The sequence below is a fragment of the Equus caballus genome, chromosome 9 (assembly GCF_041296265.1).
Source record: "Equus caballus isolate H_3958 breed thoroughbred chromosome 9, TB-T2T, whole genome shotgun sequence".
Taxonomy (NCBI): domain Eukaryota; kingdom Metazoa; phylum Chordata; class Mammalia; order Perissodactyla; family Equidae; genus Equus; species Equus caballus.
The window spans coordinates 2033561-2051856 of record NC_091692.1 but is presented as its reverse complement, the minus strand read 5'-3'; the positions used below and the strand labels follow the sequence as shown (position 1 = coordinate 2051856).

Sequence of the window (18296 nt, the reverse complement as noted above, 5' to 3'; positions counted from 1 at the left end):
ATGAATAAAATTGTAGTTGAAAGGGGACCATGGGAAAATGTGATACTGCAACTGAGATTGACAACAGAGACAAAACCAAGAGTAAAAGTGTCAAGATTAGAATTACACCTGAAAGACAGACCAGTAGTGTGGAATGAGAAATTAAAAATCTGGCATTTATATTTGGAGGAAAACACTAGGAATTCTATCCTATAAACACTTTTCTTCAAAATTGTAATTGCAAATTTGAGGAAATATAGTCAAAGCTTCCAGAAAATTTGAGAATGGTTAGATTTCTGATGCTTTTACTTATAATAATGAAAAAATAAATACAGAAAATACTAGTCATTTTATAGGGAAACAGCTATGAAAGTCTTGTAGAGAAGGAAATCATAACCACCTGCCATGTAGGGGTATAATTAAACTGGTAAGCTGTAAAAATAGGAAATTTAACTAGCATGTGTTCAGTGAATGTGTTAAAAGTATACTTTAACTGGTAGAAAACACAAGAGCATTGAAAGTTATTGGAGCTATAGTATTCTATAGCTACTTTCATTCCATTAAACCATATTGTTGATTAAAATTACATTGGATTAAAAATTTCAAGTCTAGAAACCCATGAATCACTCACTGCTGATTTCAGATTGTGCTGGGCTGCAGGATTTTTAATGGTGGTAGTAATCCCTGTCTTTCAGAAAATAACAAGGTGGCGGTATCCAGATAACAAAGGTTCTGATCTGAGATGGAGGAGGAGAGCAAGTGGCTATGGTTCTTGGGCAAGATGTCAAAATACTGGGAGGTAGATATAGGTTGAAGTCAGATGGAAACTACAAATGGATAAAAGCCCAGTCCTATGTTAGCAATGGATGAAGCAAAAAGCAGGAGCCATGCTAGAAGGCTATCCAACACAGGGGAGAATAGACAAAGAAGTCACTGCTGCATCCTTACATGGATCTCCATGGATTCCTTTTAACAACCAGGCTCCAAATGCCCTGGACACCAGATGTTGGGACAAAGGCAGTTTCCAGAACCTCACTCACATGTGAGAGGAAGGGTGGGTGGGTGGAAGAGATCCTGAAGGACTGCAGCTCCCACACTCAGTGGGTCAGAATTGGCCTAGTATGACTCTTCACATGGCGGGTCTTGACTGCTGTCAAGGGGTGGGGCTGTGACAACCACTGAATTACAATAGCAGAGAAAACGGGAAGGGAATTTACTTTTACGGGATGTTTAATATTCACACAAAGCCTTAGTTTCTACACATAAAACTTCTGATTTAATCCTTACATCAATGCTTTGAGGTAGATATGATAAGCTAGTAAGTAAAAGAGTAATTTAGCAATATGCTAAATTTACAGTCTATTTTGTTCTACAGAACATGCTTTGTATCTTCTTGTCTCCTTGGTACACTAGTGTATTCATTTTCTGTTGCTGTGCAATGGATCATAAATGTGATGTCTTAAAACAACATACGTACATTATCTCTCTGGGCAAGGTTTAGCTGGGTCCTCTGCTCCGTGTCCCACAAAGCTTCAATCATGCTACGTTCCTTTCTGGAGCGTGAGGTTGTCTTCCAAGCTCATGTGTGCTGTTGGCAGAATTCAGTTCCTGTGGCTGTAGGACTGAGGTCCCTACTCTCTTTCTGGCTTTCCGTTGGGGGCCCCTCTCAGCTCTTAGAGGCTCCACAGATCCTTGCTGCATGGTGCTCTCTCAGATATCTTTACAACATGGAAGCTTAAATCTTCAAAGTCAGCTAGGGAGCCTCTCTCTCTCTCTCATTCTGCTAAGATGAAGACATATGTAACCTAATCAAGGGCATGTATATCCCATCACCTTTGCCATATTCTGTTGGTTAGAAACAAATCATTTATTTTGCCCCCACCTCTAAAAACTCAGAAGAGTTTTAAGGTGTGCTAGCCATATTTGGTAACATTATAAACCTCTTCGTGACTCTGTTAATTACATTTGTAATGGGGCTGTATGCTTTATGTACTTGCACAAAAGTAATTCAACTAAAATCTGTTTAGTGACGGGTAAATTGTCACATCTGTAGCCCTCTGTTTATCTCTAACTGAACGAAGATCAGATCAGATCAGCTGCTTCAGTGATGTGATTTAATGAATTGTTAAAAGTAACAACCTTATTCTCTCTAAAATTCTTCGCTTTTTCATCCTACTTGAAATTCAAACACACAGAAATTAATTTTGAGTAACAGTGACCTCTTTTTAAAGAAATGCAAATATGCCTGACAAGAAGCTATTGATTATTGACAAGTTGGTGTGATTTGGTTTAATCCTATTGATTACTTCTTAACTTCTACTTCAATTCAGCAGCTCTGAGTAAACAGTGCTAGATGGGAGTAAACATAAATTATTTTGAAACATTAAAATCATTGGAAAGGGCACACATCTGGGAGATGTCACCAGAGAGGAGGGGTTTGAGTAACTAGAGGACATTGTGTAATTGGGAAGTATGTGAGGAGAACAGACAGTGGGAAGGAGAGATGAGAGATAGAATAAAGAGAGTTGGGAAGACTTCCCGTTGGTATTGCATTTTAAGCATATCAGATTGAATATGACCTTATCATGTATATTAGGTAGGATTTTGGGTTGTAAGCAACAGATGCTGACTCTGGTTAATTAAAGCAAACAAAAAGACAAGATGGGTGGAGGAGACAGGGGAAATTTACAGAAGAATGTTGAATAGCTCCCCAAATGGAAGAACTACCAGATGCTGAAGATGATGTGAATGAGAGCACCCCTGAATGTCTCTTCAGAGTACAACATTGGAGTCAATCAGCTACTGCTATTTTGAGTGGGGGTTATTAGGCTCAGACTTTCGTTTCAGGCATAGGGAGTCAGATTGCTGTAGTTTGTTTTTGCACCCACCCCTTAGATAAATGCTGAGGATGGAGTACACTTTGATTGACAGTTTCACTGACTTTACATTCAATTGGTGAGGGATGACATTTAAAAAAAAAACGAAGTATTTCAGAAAGAGAGGGAAATGGATCATGAATAAACAAGATTAAAAGCTTGTTAGCATGTATTAGTCATGAACTAACACATGACTTGGAATTTTAATTTATAAATAATTCTAACTGATTTTCACCCTTTAGTTAATGAATTCAACATATACTTTTGAAAAAACACAGGCACATGGAGGCTAAATAATATGCTACTAAGAAACTAATGGGTCAATGAAGAAATCAAAGAGGAAATCAAAAAATACCTTAAGACAGATGAAAACAGAAACGCAACAGTGCAAAATCTGTGGAATGCAGGAAAAGCAGTTCCAAGAGGGAACTTTATGGTGATACTGGCCTGTCTCAGGGAACAAGAAAAATCTCAAATAAACAATCAAACTTTACACCCAAAGAAACTAGAGAAGTTAGTAGAAAGGAAGAAAATAATAAAGATCAGAGTGGAAACAAGTGAAAAAGAGACTAAAAAAACAATAGAAAAGATCAATGAAACTAAGAGCTGGTTCTTTGAAAATATAAACAAAATTGATAAACCATTAGCCAGATTCATCAAGAAAAAAAAGAGAGGGCTCAAATGAATTAAAATCAGAAATGAAAGAGAAGTTACAACTAACACCACAGAAACACAAAGGATCAGAGGAGATTATTACAAACAATTACACACCAACAAATTGGACAACCTAGAAGAAATTCATAAATTCCTAGACTCGTACAATCTTCAAAGACTGAATCAGGAAGAAATAGAAAATCTGAACAGATTTATTATTAGAAATGAAATTGAATCAGCAATCAAAAATCTACCAACAAACAAAAGTCCTGGATCAGACAGCTTCACAGACGAATTCTACCAAACATTTAAAGAAGAGTTAATACCTATCCTTCTCAAACCATTCCAAAAAATTGAAGAGGAAGGATTGCTCCCAAACTCAATCTATGAGGCTAGCATTACCCTGATACCAAAACCAGATAAAGACATCACAAAGAAAGAAAATTACAGGTCAATATCCCTGAAGAACATAGGTGCAAAAATCCTCAACAAAATATTAGCAAACTAAATTTAACAACACATCAAAAGGATCATACACCATGGTGAAGTGGGATTTATTCAAGGGATGCAAGGATAGTTCCATGTCCTCAAATCAATCAATGTGATACACCACATTAACCAAGCAAAGGATAAAAATCATATGATCATTTCGATAGATGTAGAAAAAGCATTTGACAAAATTCAACATCCATTTATGATAAAAATTCTTAACGAATTGGATATAGAGGGTGCATACCTCAACACAATAAAAGCTGTATATGACAAATCCACAGTCAACATCATACTCAATGGTAAAAAGCTGAAATCTTTTCCTCTAAGAATAGAAACAAGACAAGGATGCCCACTCTCACCACTCTTATTCAACATAGTGTTGGAAATCCTAGCTATAGCAATCAGACAAGAAAAAGAAATAAAGACATTCAAATTGGACAGAAAGAAGTAAAACTGTCACTATTTGCAGACAACATGATTTTGTATGTAGAAAACCCTAAAGAATTCACCAAAAAACTATTAGTAAATGAATTCAGTAATGTTGCAAGATACAAAAATAAATATACAGAAGTCAGTTGTGTTTCTATACACTAACAATGAGCTATCAGAAATAAAAATTAAGACAACAATCCCAATTACAATTACATCAAAAAGAATAAAATACCTGGAAATAAATTTAAGGAGATGAAAGACCTATATACTGAAAACTATAAGACATGAAAGAAAATGAAGACAATACAAATAAATTGAAAGATACACTGTCCTCATTGATTGGAAGAACTGATACTGTTAAAAAGTCCATACTACTTAAAACAATCTACAGATTCAGTGCAACCCCTATTAAAATATCAATGTCATTTTTCACAGAACTAGAACAAATAATTCTTAAATTTGTACGGAACCACAAAAGACCTCAAATAGCCAAAGCAATCCTGAGAAAAAAGAACAAAGCTGGAAGTCTCATGCTCCCTGATTTCAAACTATACTACAAAGCTATAGTAGGCCAAACAGTATGGTATTGGCATGAAAACAGACACATAGATCAATGGAACAGAATACGAGCCCAGAAGTAAATCTGTGCCTATATGGTCAATTACTGTATGAGAAAGTAGGAAAGAATATACAGTGTGGAAAAGACAGTCTCTTTGATAAATGGTATTGGGAAAACTGGACGGCTACATGCAAAAGAATTAAACTCGACCACTTACAGCATATACAAAAACTCAACATGGATTAAAAACTTAAGATCTGAAACTGTAAAACTTCCAGAAGAAAACATAGATAGAAAACTCTTTGACGTTGGTTTTAGCAATATTTTTTGGATACGTCTCCTCAGGTAAAGGCAACGAAAGCAGAAAACAAAACAAAACAAAACAAATGCACCTATATCAAACTAAAAAGCTTTTGCACAGTGAAGGAAACCATCAGCAAGATAAAAATGCTACCTACTGAATGGGAGAATATATTTGCAAATGATATATCCGATAATGGATTAATCCAAAATATATAAAGAACTCACACAACTCAATATCAAAAAAACAATATAATCCAATTAAAAAATGGGCAGAGGACCTGAATAGACATTTTTTCAAAGAAAACATACAGACAGCCAACAGGTACATGAAAAGGTTCTCAACATCACTAATCATCAGGGAAATGCAAATCAAAACCACGAGATATCACCTAACCCTTTTCAGAATGTCTGTTATCAAAAAGACAACAAATAACAAGTGTTAGGGAGGATGCGGAGAAAAGGTGACCTTTACGGACTGTTGGTGGGAATGTGAATTGGTGCAACCACAATGGACGTTCCTTAAAAAAATTAAAACTTGAACTACTCTAACAATCCAGCAATACTACTTCTGAGTATTTCTGAAGAAAATGAAAACACTAATTCAAAAAGATACATACAACCCTATGTTCATTGCAGCATTATTTACAATAGCCAGGAGATGGAAGTAACCTAAGTGTCCATCGATAGATGAATTGGATAAAGAAGATTTGGTAATATATGCAATGGAATATGACTTAGCTATAAAAAGAATGAAATCCTCGCATTTGTGACAACATGGATGGATATAGAGGGTATTATGCTAAATAAGCCCGAGAAAGAAAGACAAATACCGTATGATTGCACTTATATGTGAAATCAAAAACACAAAACAAAACAAATGAACAAACAAAACAAAACAGAAACAGGCTCATAGATACAGAGAACGAATTGGCAGTTGCCAGAGAGGAGGAGGGTGTTGGGGGAAGGGCAAAATGGGTGAAGGGGATTAAGAGATACACACTTCCAGTCATAAAATAAGTCCTGGGGATGTAATGTGCAACATAAGGAATGGAATATAGTCAACAATATTGTAATAACTTTGTACGGTGACAGATGGCAACTAGTCTTATCAGGGTGATCATTTTGTAATGTAAATAAATATAGAATCGCTATGTTGTACACTTGAAGTGAATACAATATTGTGTGTCAACTATACTTCAATAAAAAAAAGAACATATACTTTTGAACTCCTATACGTTTCTGGCAATATTCTTGGTATTGGGATTGGAGTGGTGAACACACATAATACCTTTGGTCTCACGGGGAGCTTATATTCTAACGTAAGAGGGAGAGATAATAATCACACATATGTATTGTGTTAGTTATTGATAAGCGCTAGGAAGAAAAACTAATGCAGAATAGGGCGATAGAGCATGATGGAAATGATCAGAGATGTTCTCTCTGAAAGGTGACATTGATGAGGTAATTTAATGAAATGAGAGAGCTAGTCAATCAAATGTCTTGATTCCAGACAGAGGAAACACAAGTGCAAGAGTCCAAGATGGTGATGTGATTTGCAAATTGAAAAAAAAAAGAAAAATAGCAAGGAGGCCAGTGCTGTGAAAACGCATGAGCGAGGTGAAATAGTGGTGGAAATGAGGCTTCAGAGGCACCTGGGAACTGGATCATCACAAGACTTAGGGCCTCGTAGCCTGTGGTAGGTTTTTAATCTTGGTGTGACCGGCAGAATGGCAGTGGCACAGTACCATTTACATAGTAACGGGTCATGTGTCAGGGGTCGACTGTGGCCCCAGGAGAAGATTTGGGTTGACCTGTCAGGAGGCTATATGGAATTGGTCTAGGTGAGAGACGACTGTGGCCTGAATTCTGTTTTAGGGAGTTAATTCGACGTGCAGAATTTGATTTTATTTCTTTCTTTTAAGACCCGAGCAGTTTTCAATTGATGGTCCGAGAAGTGCATCAGATTCTTTGCTCAGCTTGACCGCTAACAAGGAGAGCACTGGGCAAATCATCTGATGCTCTCACGTTTGTATTTGATTGTATTTAATACCACCAGCTTTTAAGAAGTAATTATGGATTGCTTTGGTAAAAATAATTGGTTTCTTCATAAGTGACTTTTTTCTGAAAAACAGCGACATGCATGCGTATTGGTGGGGGTTGTGGAAAGGGTAGGAGAGAGACAAACTTACAAATGAGCTGTGAAAAGCAGTTTCAGATCCTCTGAGAAAACTTGGCCCAATTGTTTTTTCTCCTACTTCCTCCAATTAAAGATGCTTCCTTTCAGGGAATGAGGCATCTGAACATCATTACATTTCAGTGGAGCAGTGATGCAAAGCCACTTCGCAGGAAGGACTCAGAAGAATCGCTCCTTCGAAGGGCATGAGGATTTTTGCTTTTTGGATTCAGGCTGTTTAAAATCCAAATGCAATGTGGTTCTTACATTGTTGTTTCTTAGTGAAACGGCATATAAGATGAGGAACTGACATCTCAGACTGTGTGTTAGGGCTATACAGCTGATGAGAGAAAAATACTTCCTGGGGCTAGTCCGTTAAAAATACAGAGTTTGGAGGAAAACTGAGTGAAAATGGGGGGCCCTCTCCTCTAGAAAAGAAAGTGTTTTAAGCTAAAAGGGAACATAGGTTAATAAAGAATGGTGTGAATACTAAAAGTAATTTAGATTTCTGACATAAACAGTGATTATTTGTGATGTAAGGATGGTAAGTAAATGAAGAGAGTTATTTGTGTTAAAGAGATGAATTAGTAAGGGGCAGAAATTGAAAACTCGTTGGCAGTAGATCGATATTACAGAAGAGTAAGACTGTTGCCACACCCTCCCCCCAGCCTTCAGACTCCAGTCGCAAGCGCAGGCTTTTACCTGTGCTTCTGAGCAACCAGCTACAGATTGGAGGTCCCCACGTCCCCATCTTTGGACTTCAAATGCCAGTCCCAAATCCAGGCTGTTACATGTGCTTCTGACTGACTGGCCATAAACCACAGGTTCCCGTGACCCCGACCTTGGGTTCAATTCATTTGCTAGAGCAGCTCACAGAACTCAGAAAAACATTTTACTCTCTAGATTACCAGTTTATTAGAAAAGGATGTAACTCGGCAACATCCAGATGGAAGAGATGCACAGGGCAATGTATGTGGGAAGGGGAATGGAGCTTCCATGCCCTCTCTGAGGACGCCATTCTTCCCAAATCTCCACGTCTTCACCAACCTGCAACCTCTCCAAACCCTCTCCTCCAGGGTTTTTATGGAAGTTTCATTACATAGTCGTGATGATGAAATCATCAGCCACTGGCTATTGATTCAACCTCCAGACCCACTTTCCTCCCTGCAGGTTTAGGGGTGGGACTGAAGCTTCCAACCCTCTAACCCCCGCAACCTGCACCATCCTTAGGTGGGGTCCAAAAGTCACCTCATTAACATAGCAAGAAACACCTTTGTCTCTCTTGTTATTATTTTTTTAAATTTTCTTTTTTTGAGGAAGATTAGCCCTGAGCTAACATCCGCTGCCAATCCTCCTCTTTTTGCTGTGGAAGACTGGCCCTCAGCTAACATCCATGCCCATCTTCCTCTACTTTATATGTGGGACGCCTGCCACAGTATGGCATGCCAAGTGGTGCATGTCCGCACCCGGAATCGGAACCAGCGAACCCAGGGCCACCAAAGCAGAACATATGAACTTAACCACTGCGCCACTGGTATGGCCCCACCTTTGTCACTCTTAACAGGATATTCCGAAGGGTTGGGGAGCTGTGAGCCAGGAACTGGGGACTAAGACCAAGTATACATGAGAAATATATTTTTGGTCATTCAGATAACCAAAAATATGTTTCTTATAAATCAGAATATCGCAGGCACTAACTTCATTAATGAAGGCTCCACCTTCATCACCTAATCCTATCCCAGAGGCCCCAGCTCCTAATACTGTTACATTAGGGTTTAGGATTTTAATGTATGAATTTTGGGAGACGACAATCATTCAGTCCATAATAAGATGTATGTTATTTGAACATAGACATGACTTAAAGCTGAGACCTCCTGTCTTGAGTGACTATTTCATTTTTGCATTTCAAGTTAGCATCTTTTTTTGTAATAGAAATATTTTACTTAGTATTTGGTATAAGTTCTTTCTTACTATATTAGATTTATAAGTGTAATAGAAAGCACACATCGTGTTCTGAGAGATCAGAATGGAATGACTTTAATGGGAGTTTTTATCATGTGCTGTATCACAGATTTAATGACACAATGGAATATAACGTCTCTTAAAAATATTTCTTCTAACAATTGTCAGCTGAAATGATCACAAAATGCAAATTTATGTTAAAAATTTAATGTCTGGCCCTACAAAGAATATTACTTGCCTTCCTGAGGTAATTATTTATTCTTACAGACTTTTAAAGCCATCTTGAAAGTTCTAACTTTATTGAGCGAGATTTCTTACTTTCATGTGTATGAAATTTTGCACGGGAAGAAAGCTTTTGTGCTGTAGGAGCTGTTATCTTATGGCGGAAGAATCATTTTGGAGAGACTTAGAAAATCAAGTCCAGGCCCAAGTAATACCACAGCTAGAAAATCTTGGAAAGATTTGGTTGTTTCTAGCAGAGTGTAGGTCTGCCTGGTCACTGTCGTGTAACTGTCAGATCCGATGTCTAGCTACTGAGAGGTGATAGACAACTTGCTGGTCTTTAAAACCCTGGAACATAGTTCCTTATTTGTCTCTTCTTCTCTTTCATCCATTAAACACTCATTCTGACAAAACAGTGGTTTAATTGGTTTCCTTAGTATTCAAGGGTGACATGATAGGCTTGTAAATGCCTTAGTTTGGCTAAAGAGAGTATGGTCAGTAGTCTGTAACGTGTTTGCAGCATCCATTTGTGAATCTCAGTGGCTCTGTGACTCTGCCTCCTATCTCATGGTCTGCATGGAATTTAGTTTCAAAATGAGCCGCTACGTCGGGCTTGTTGTACAGCAAGTTGCTCCATCAGCATATGATTCAATGTTCTTTCTTCTGCATTATAGCCTTGTCAACTAGCATGACCTGACAACTGTATTGGCAAAAATTCTTCTCTGAAGCATTCGCTTTCTATTTGGTTAGTTGATAATTACTGCCATCACCTTGCTAAAAATTTCGCAACATTACTTCTCTGCCATTTGCTATTTTGTGTTACAAATTTGATAATTTTACAGTTAATTCCTATTTGTTTTGAAGTTTTTAGCATTTAAAATTCTTATTGGAAAACAACAGAACCTGATTCTTCAATTAAGAAAATTGTTAAATTTCTGGTTATTTAGGATGATTCCCTTGAGATGGAACTACAAGTGGGTAAAAGTCTACAGATAGGATAGATATTCTTAATATTTTTAGACAGTTATTTTTGGAAAGAGTGAACTAATTGATATTGACCCCAGCAGTAAATATTAGCTTTTAAAAAATTTTTAAATTTCATAGAACAACAAAAGATATCAAATAGTTATTTTAATTGGCCCTTATTTGCCTTCTCCTTAAGCTGAATTATTTTTCATTCATTTATTGGCCATTTGTATTTATTTGTGTTGGTGTGAGCTATCATAGCCTTTATCCATGTATTCTGTTGTGCTTTATGTATTGTTGATAATAAAAGCTTTATATATATTATATAGATATATTATAGTATGGATATTGTACCATTTACAGAATGGAGAAGAAATGCTTCAGAGAATGCTTTTGCCCATTATATACATTTGCCCAATATATTTGTCCGATGTATATTTACAAGTCATGATAGATTTTGACAAGCATCAAATTCAGAAGAAAGAATATATAGGTGTATATATATCATATAACATATAAAGAATATCTTAGTAACATAAATAAACAGCTTTATTGCAGTATAATTTACATACAGTAAAATGCATATTTTAGAGGATATAATTTGATATGTCTTGACACATGTATATATCTATGAAACTATCACCACAATCAAGATAATGAACGTATCCATCATTCCCAAGAGTTTCATTGTGCACCTTTGTAATCCTCTTCTTTTACTCAAACTTGTATCCTGCTCCTTGTCCCCAAGCAACCACTTATCTGTTTTCTGTCACTCTAGATTAGTTTACATTTTCTAGAATTTTATATAAATGGAATCATACAGTATATACTATTTTTCAGTCTGGCTCTTTCACTTCGCACAATAATTTGAGTGTTCATCCATATTGTTTTGTGTATCAATAGTTCATTCCTTTTTTTTCTGAATAGTATTCCACTGTATGAATACACCATAGTTTCTCTATTCATCTGTTGATGGACATTTGGGTTGTTTCTAGTTTTTGGCTCCTACGTAAATCTGCTGTAAACACATTCACGTACAAGTCTTAGGATAAGCATTTGCCTTCATTTCTCTTGAGTAAATACCTAGAAGTGGAACAGCTTGATCATATGGTAAATATATGTTGAACTTTTTGAGAAATTGTCAAACTGTTTTCCAAAATACTTGTGGCGCTAGACATTCTCACCCTCGGTTTATGAGAATTCCACTTCCTCTACATTCTTGCCAAATCTTGATTTGGCCATTCTTTAATATTTCAGCCATTCTAATAGGTGCATAGTGATATATTCTGATTTTAATTTGCAATTCCCTAATGACTGATGTTGTTGGTATTTCCACATACTTACTTGTCAGTCATATATATCTTAGTGAAACATTTTTGTAAATATTTTGCTTGTTTTAAAAGTGAAGGTCCAGTTTTACAACGGGAAAAATATTTGCAGAAATATTGAGGATGTTTTATATATTCTGAACAAGTCCTTTATCAGATATACGCTTTGGAAATATTTTCCCAATCATTGGCTTATCTTGTCATTCTCTTGACAGTATTTTAAAAAGCAGAAGTACTTAATTTTGATGAAATCCAATTTATTAAATTTTCCTAAGTCTATGATCGATTTTGAGTTAATTTTTGTCTATGGGGTAAGGTATTAGAAATTTCTTCCTTATTTTGTAGATCAATATCCAATTCTTCCAGTACGTTTGTTGAAATGAGTACTTTTTCTGGACTGCAATGGCTTTGTAGCTTTCATGGAAATTATTTGTGCATATATGCGTGGGTCCACCTCTGGAATCTCTATTTTGTTCTATCGATCCTTACGTTTGTCTAGTCTCATACTGTCATGATTACCATAGCTTTGTAATACGTCTTGAAATGAGGTAGAGTGAGTTCTCCCACTTTGTTCTTTTTCCTAAGTTGTTTTGGGTTATCCTCAGTCCTTCGTAGATTCATACAAATTTTTACAATCAGTTTGTAAATCGCTGAAAAGAAAAGCCTGCTTGGAATTTTACTTGTTTATTGTACTTTTTTCAGTGTTTTCTCATTTGCTTTCCAATTTTATGTTTGTTTTAGGTAACAGAAGTTATTGAGTCTCTTCAGGTTTTTAAAAAATGTATCTGCAGAGCTCATTTCAAAATAAACTTCATACAGATAAAAAATAGGTTAAACAAATAAAAGCACAATCATTTTGGTCGAGGAGACGGTAGGATCTGGAAACCTTTCTATTCTGTCCTTTTCCTACCCCTTGTAGTGTCTTTTCTGAACACTCCATCAGAATTCTATTTGAAAACCACTGTCATAGGCAAATTCATCAATCTTTTCCTTTGTGATTTCTTCCTATGTTTTAATGTTGAGAAACTTTTCTCAACCAGTGACCTTTCCTCAACTGGTCACTATGCATCTACTTTTCATCCAGTTTTTGATGATTTCTATTTTTCATTTAATTGTTTAATAAAACTACGTTTTAAAATCTCCTCCGTGGTTCTTCCTCAACTCTTCACCTTTAAACACCAGAGTGCCCCTGGGTTCAATCTTCGGTTCTCGTCTCCGTTATCTACAGCCGCTTTCTTGGTGATTTTATTTAGTTAATGGCTTAAACTATTAAGTGTTTCAGAATTTTCCAGATTTTTTGTTTGTTACTGTCTTCTAGCATGCTCTATGATTTCCGTCTGTTGAAGTTCTTGAGACTTGATTTACGTTACAGTATATGGTCATTTTTAAGCATCAGTGATCTGCAGTCACTATCTTCTCCAATTGTTAGATGTGCTTGTATATCTCCGAGTCAGTTAGAGCAAGTTTCTTAATAAAGCTGTCTCTTTTATTATATCTTCACTCACATTTTGTGTCTCCATGTTCTATTAGTTTCTGAGAGAGATATGTTAATAGATCTCATTATGTTTTATGATTTGTCTATATTTTCTTTTAGTTCTGTCAGTTTATGCTTTCTATTTTGAGGCGTTATTAGGAACAGACAAATTTATAATTGTTTTTTATTCCTGATGGGTCTAACATTTTATTATTATCAAATATCTCCCTTTATCTCCAGTTATGCCTCTTACCATAAAGTATGCTTCGTCCCCACCACTTTCTTTTGACTGACATTTTTATGGTACGTCCTTTCCCGTCTTTATATTTCAAATTTTTGTATACTTATCTTTAAAATATTTCGTGTATAAGAAGCAAAGAGATGTTTTTTAATTTTTAAATCCAGTCTCAATATATGTGTCTTTTAATTAAAGTATTTGGTGTAATCACCGCAAATTAGGTTTAATTCTATCATCTTCCTATTTATTTTCCCTTTGTTCTACCCCTCCCACATTCCTTTTACTCTCCAGTCTGCTGTTACTGGATTAAGTATTTGTTAATATTCCATTTTATCCTTCTGTGGATCCTTCTTTTACATTCTTTTATTCTTGTTTTAATGGTTACTTTAGATATACAATATGTATTTTTGAGTTGTTACTGTCTAACATAAATTAGTAATGCAGAATACAGTAATCTAACTCCATTTTTTCTTCCCCTCACTTAAGGACTAAGGTTATATTTTGACTGTGTGTGTATAAATCCTAGAAATCAATATTACTTGTACTTTAAAGAATTATTTTTTTTCATTTAGATTTACCCACAGTTTTAACCTTTTCATCTCTTCATCTTTTTCTGCCTGAAGTATGCTCTTTAATATTTTCTTTGTTGTGGTCTGTTGATGGAAATTTTTTCCAAGTTTTGTTTGTTAAAAAATGCCTGTATTTCATCTTCGTTTTTGGAGACTGTCTTTGCTGAATATAGAATCCAGGACTGGCAGTCGTTTTCTTTCATGACTTTACGGCTTTGTTCCAACTACAAGTCAGGCGTTGGTCTTGTTGCTCCTTTGAAAGTAGTACAACTTGTTTTTCCTACCTATTTTCAAGATTTTCTCTTTGTCTTTTATTTTAAACATTTTACTATGATTTGCCTAAAATTCCATTTCTTTCTTCATCTTTGGATTTATAGTTCTTCTGGAAGTTAAGGTTTGATGTCCTTAATTAGTTTTGGAAAACTTTTAACCATTACTTCATCAAATATCGTTTATGATGGACTCTTTCTCCTGCCTTTCTGGAACTCCACTTGCTTATTCGTTAGAGTTTCTCACCATGTCCTATATGTCTTCTATCTTGTTTTCTATATTTGCCATCATTTTCTGTCTTCATGTATTTTTCATCTACATGTCACTTTGTGTATATATACACTTTGTGTATATGCTCCTTTTTTTCTATTCACCAGCTCTCTTTTTAGCTAGGCCTTATCTGGGATGGTAATCTCATTCACGGAGTTCTTGATTTCAGTTACTGCATTTATCATTTCTAAACAATTCCAGTGGACTCTTCTTTACAGTTTAAGATAATTCTTTGCTAAAATCTTCATATTTTCATGTAAGTCCTTGGACATTTTAATCATAATTATCGATTTGTGATTCAATTTTATCACATTTTAAACCCATTATATACTTGGGCTAACTATTTTTCCATTGAAATTTATCTAGTTTTATGCCAATTTCATATGTATTAAAATGTAACTTCAGCTTTATACTGTGTTTTGATCTGGAAAGACAATTTCTTGCTATTTGAGAAATTTATTAAATCTATAAAATAGTGACTTTCTCACTCAGGAACATGCTATATAGTTTGTATTTGTTTTAATCTTCTTTTGTAACTCTCGCTAGAGATTCATATAGGTTTTATACTTTTTTGAAGTAATTTCCTGGCTTTTATATCTTTTTGTGAATATTATAAATAGCATTATTTAGGTTTTTTTAAGCTCAGTCTCAAAAGAAGCTAGTGGGCAAAGCTTTTTTGAAGAAGTATTCTTTCAGTTTTATTAAAATGTAATTGACATACAGCACTGTATAATTTTAACATATACAGCACAATGATTTGACTTGCATATATTGTGAAGTTATTACCACGATAAGTTTAGTTAACATCCATTGTCTCATATAGACACATAAAAAAGAAAAAAAAATGTGTTTCTCCTTGTGATGAGAACTTTTAGGATATATTCTCTTAGCAACTTACAAATCATTGTATTTTCCAAGTATTGTTAGTATATGTGAATGTTATTTAACTAGGTGTATATATATTTGTATAGTTCTGCCTTACAGAACTCATATTAATTCTAACCTATTTAAATTGACTTTCTTTTAATTATTTTTTGGTGCCATAATACTATCTGGGAATAATCATCATTTTATTTCCTTTCAAATAGATATATTTTGTTTTCATTTATCATCTTAGTGCATTAATATAACATTACAATTGTATTAAATAAATAATTGTGGGATTGGCGAGCAGCTTCTTCATGTATTTTGTTTTAAAAGTTTGCCTCTATTGATTTACCATACTATGTGTTGTTGGCTCTTGGTTTAAGAAAGCAAATATACTTTAGAGTAGAAGCATTCGTGTCAAAAAGTCTTGAGTTGAAAACCTAGCTCTCAGCTTGCTAGATATGTGATCATGAATAATTTATCTACTCTGAGTTTCTTTATTTTTAAAAAGGTGATAAATATATCTAGTCCCCACAAGTTTTATGAAGCTTAAAAAGAGTGCATATGAAGTACATAAATGTACAGAATTGTGCACGTAGTAGGTGAGGTACACACACATGCGTGCACACACACACAAACGTGTCTTCAGTGTTTTCCCCCTGATCTATGCCCCAGCAGGATGACCTTTATAAACTGCATCAGCTACTCTTCCTGAACATCTTTTCCAACTGGACTTAGTACAATGGGAGGCTAGAAGGTAATAACGAATGGAAGGAGACTGAGCTCAGAGATGTTAATCCCCTGGCTCGTTTCTTGCCAAGTAGACATGGTTGGCTGTGTCCTACAGAATGTCATAGTAGCCCCCTCCACAACTACAGCCCTCTCAGGACATCAACAACTCCTCCTTTGACTTGTTCCTTCAGACCTATTGGGGGTAACAACTTCCCGCTGTCCCTGTCCCCAGTTCCAGCTACTGGCCCTTCACTCCCTTACAGGCTTCCTTCAACCCTGTCTATATGCTTATAAATAATCTCTTCATTTAAACCCTCTTAATTATCCCTTCTGAGTGTGTAGTCTCCTTCCTTTTTGATTCCGTATAGACGTTGTTCTGTGTAAATATATGTAAAATGTCCAGAATCTCTAGAATGCTGTGCCAGATCCTTACTCTTTGGCTGCCCTGCTCTGTACCGTGTGCTCAGCCCCAGCCTCAGCAGATCGTCTGTGGTTTTCTGATTGGGCTGCTGTTTCGTGTGTCCTTTGTGTGCTAACGCTCTTCCCTCTGCTTTGAACATGCCTCTTCTATCTACTTTTCATCTTCCTCTATGAAGCCTTTTCTGATATACCAGGTAAAAACCTACAATTATCTGAGTTTCTATGGGCAGACATTTGTATAAACTTTTCTCTTAGTATCAGCATAGTTTGCCTGGCCAAATGTTATGCTCTTGTTATTAAACTGGAATCTCCCTAAATCTCCTAAAAAAATACTCTTGTTATTAAACTGGAATGTCTCCTCATGTTCGTTTATTCCATGCGTATCATATAATTCCTAGTACAGGTTCTGAAGAAATATTTACAGACTATATGAATCCAGTTATTATTATTAGGAGTCAGTCCATACAGTCTATGTTACAATTGAAATATTGTGGAAAAGATTGTAAGCTACAGTGATTCAGAAGTTACGTGTAGTGTGAAAATAGGTCTTAAGTGTTTTCATTGCCCTGTCATGTTTCTCTCTGAGTTGGCGTTTTGTTTTACCATGCTAGATGGAATTCCATAAGGTTTAAATAGACAGGGACTAGCAGTTTGAGCAGCCTCCTGGAGCTCTTGACTCTTTTCCTCGTAGAATTGAGGCAGATGGTAGGAAGTTTGAAGAAACTAAAATTATTGCACTTGTTTTAAAAGCAGTAATCTGATAATTTCAGATAGTGATCTGACACCATGAAATTTTGATTTTTTCTCTGGAGGCCACCGACAACAGAGTAGGGCACTAATAAATATTTATTAACTATTGTACAAATAAGAATTTGATATTCTGGAGGGGTTTGTTAACAGTTGAAAATGTACTCCAAATAATTATTAGGAGGAAGAGAAATATTTTGTCCTGTAACTCTAATTTTAAAAGTTCAGATGTATAGTTATACTGTTTTATTTTATAACAGAGGAAATAGAATGACCATTACACCTATGAAAAAGTACTCAATCTCATTAGTCATGAGGGAAAAGCAAATTAAAATTATAATGAAATATCAGTACATGTCTATCAGATTGAAAAATTAAAAAGTGGGAAAATACAAAATTTTGGCAAGGATGTGGTACGATGGAAATTCTTACACACTGATTTTGAGAGTATAAATCAATATGATCACTTTGAAATTCATTTGGAGTTATCTAGTATAGCAGAACATTCACATAGTTACTGTCCACTCCTATGTATATGCTACAGAGCAACTATTGCACATGAGTGTACCGAGGCACATGTAAGATTATTCACAGTAGCGTTTTTTCTTGATAGAAATGCTGTAAACCTTATATATGTCTACCAGCAGTAGAATGGCTATAAACTGTAGCATACCCACACAATGGGACACTATGTTGTAGGGTACGAACTGACTGCAACAGTAATCCATGCATATCACCATGGATGAACCTCACAAATACAATG

At 35.5% G+C, this 18296-nt stretch overlaps 1 protein-coding gene across 4 annotated transcripts in view; it reads left to right on the top strand.

Annotated features, from left to right (window-relative positions):
- Window positions 1-18296, top strand: part of CNBD1 (cyclic nucleotide binding domain containing 1) — a 409209-nt gene that overhangs the window by 58634 nt on the left and 332279 nt on the right. The gene's annotated exons all lie outside the window — the stretch shown is intronic.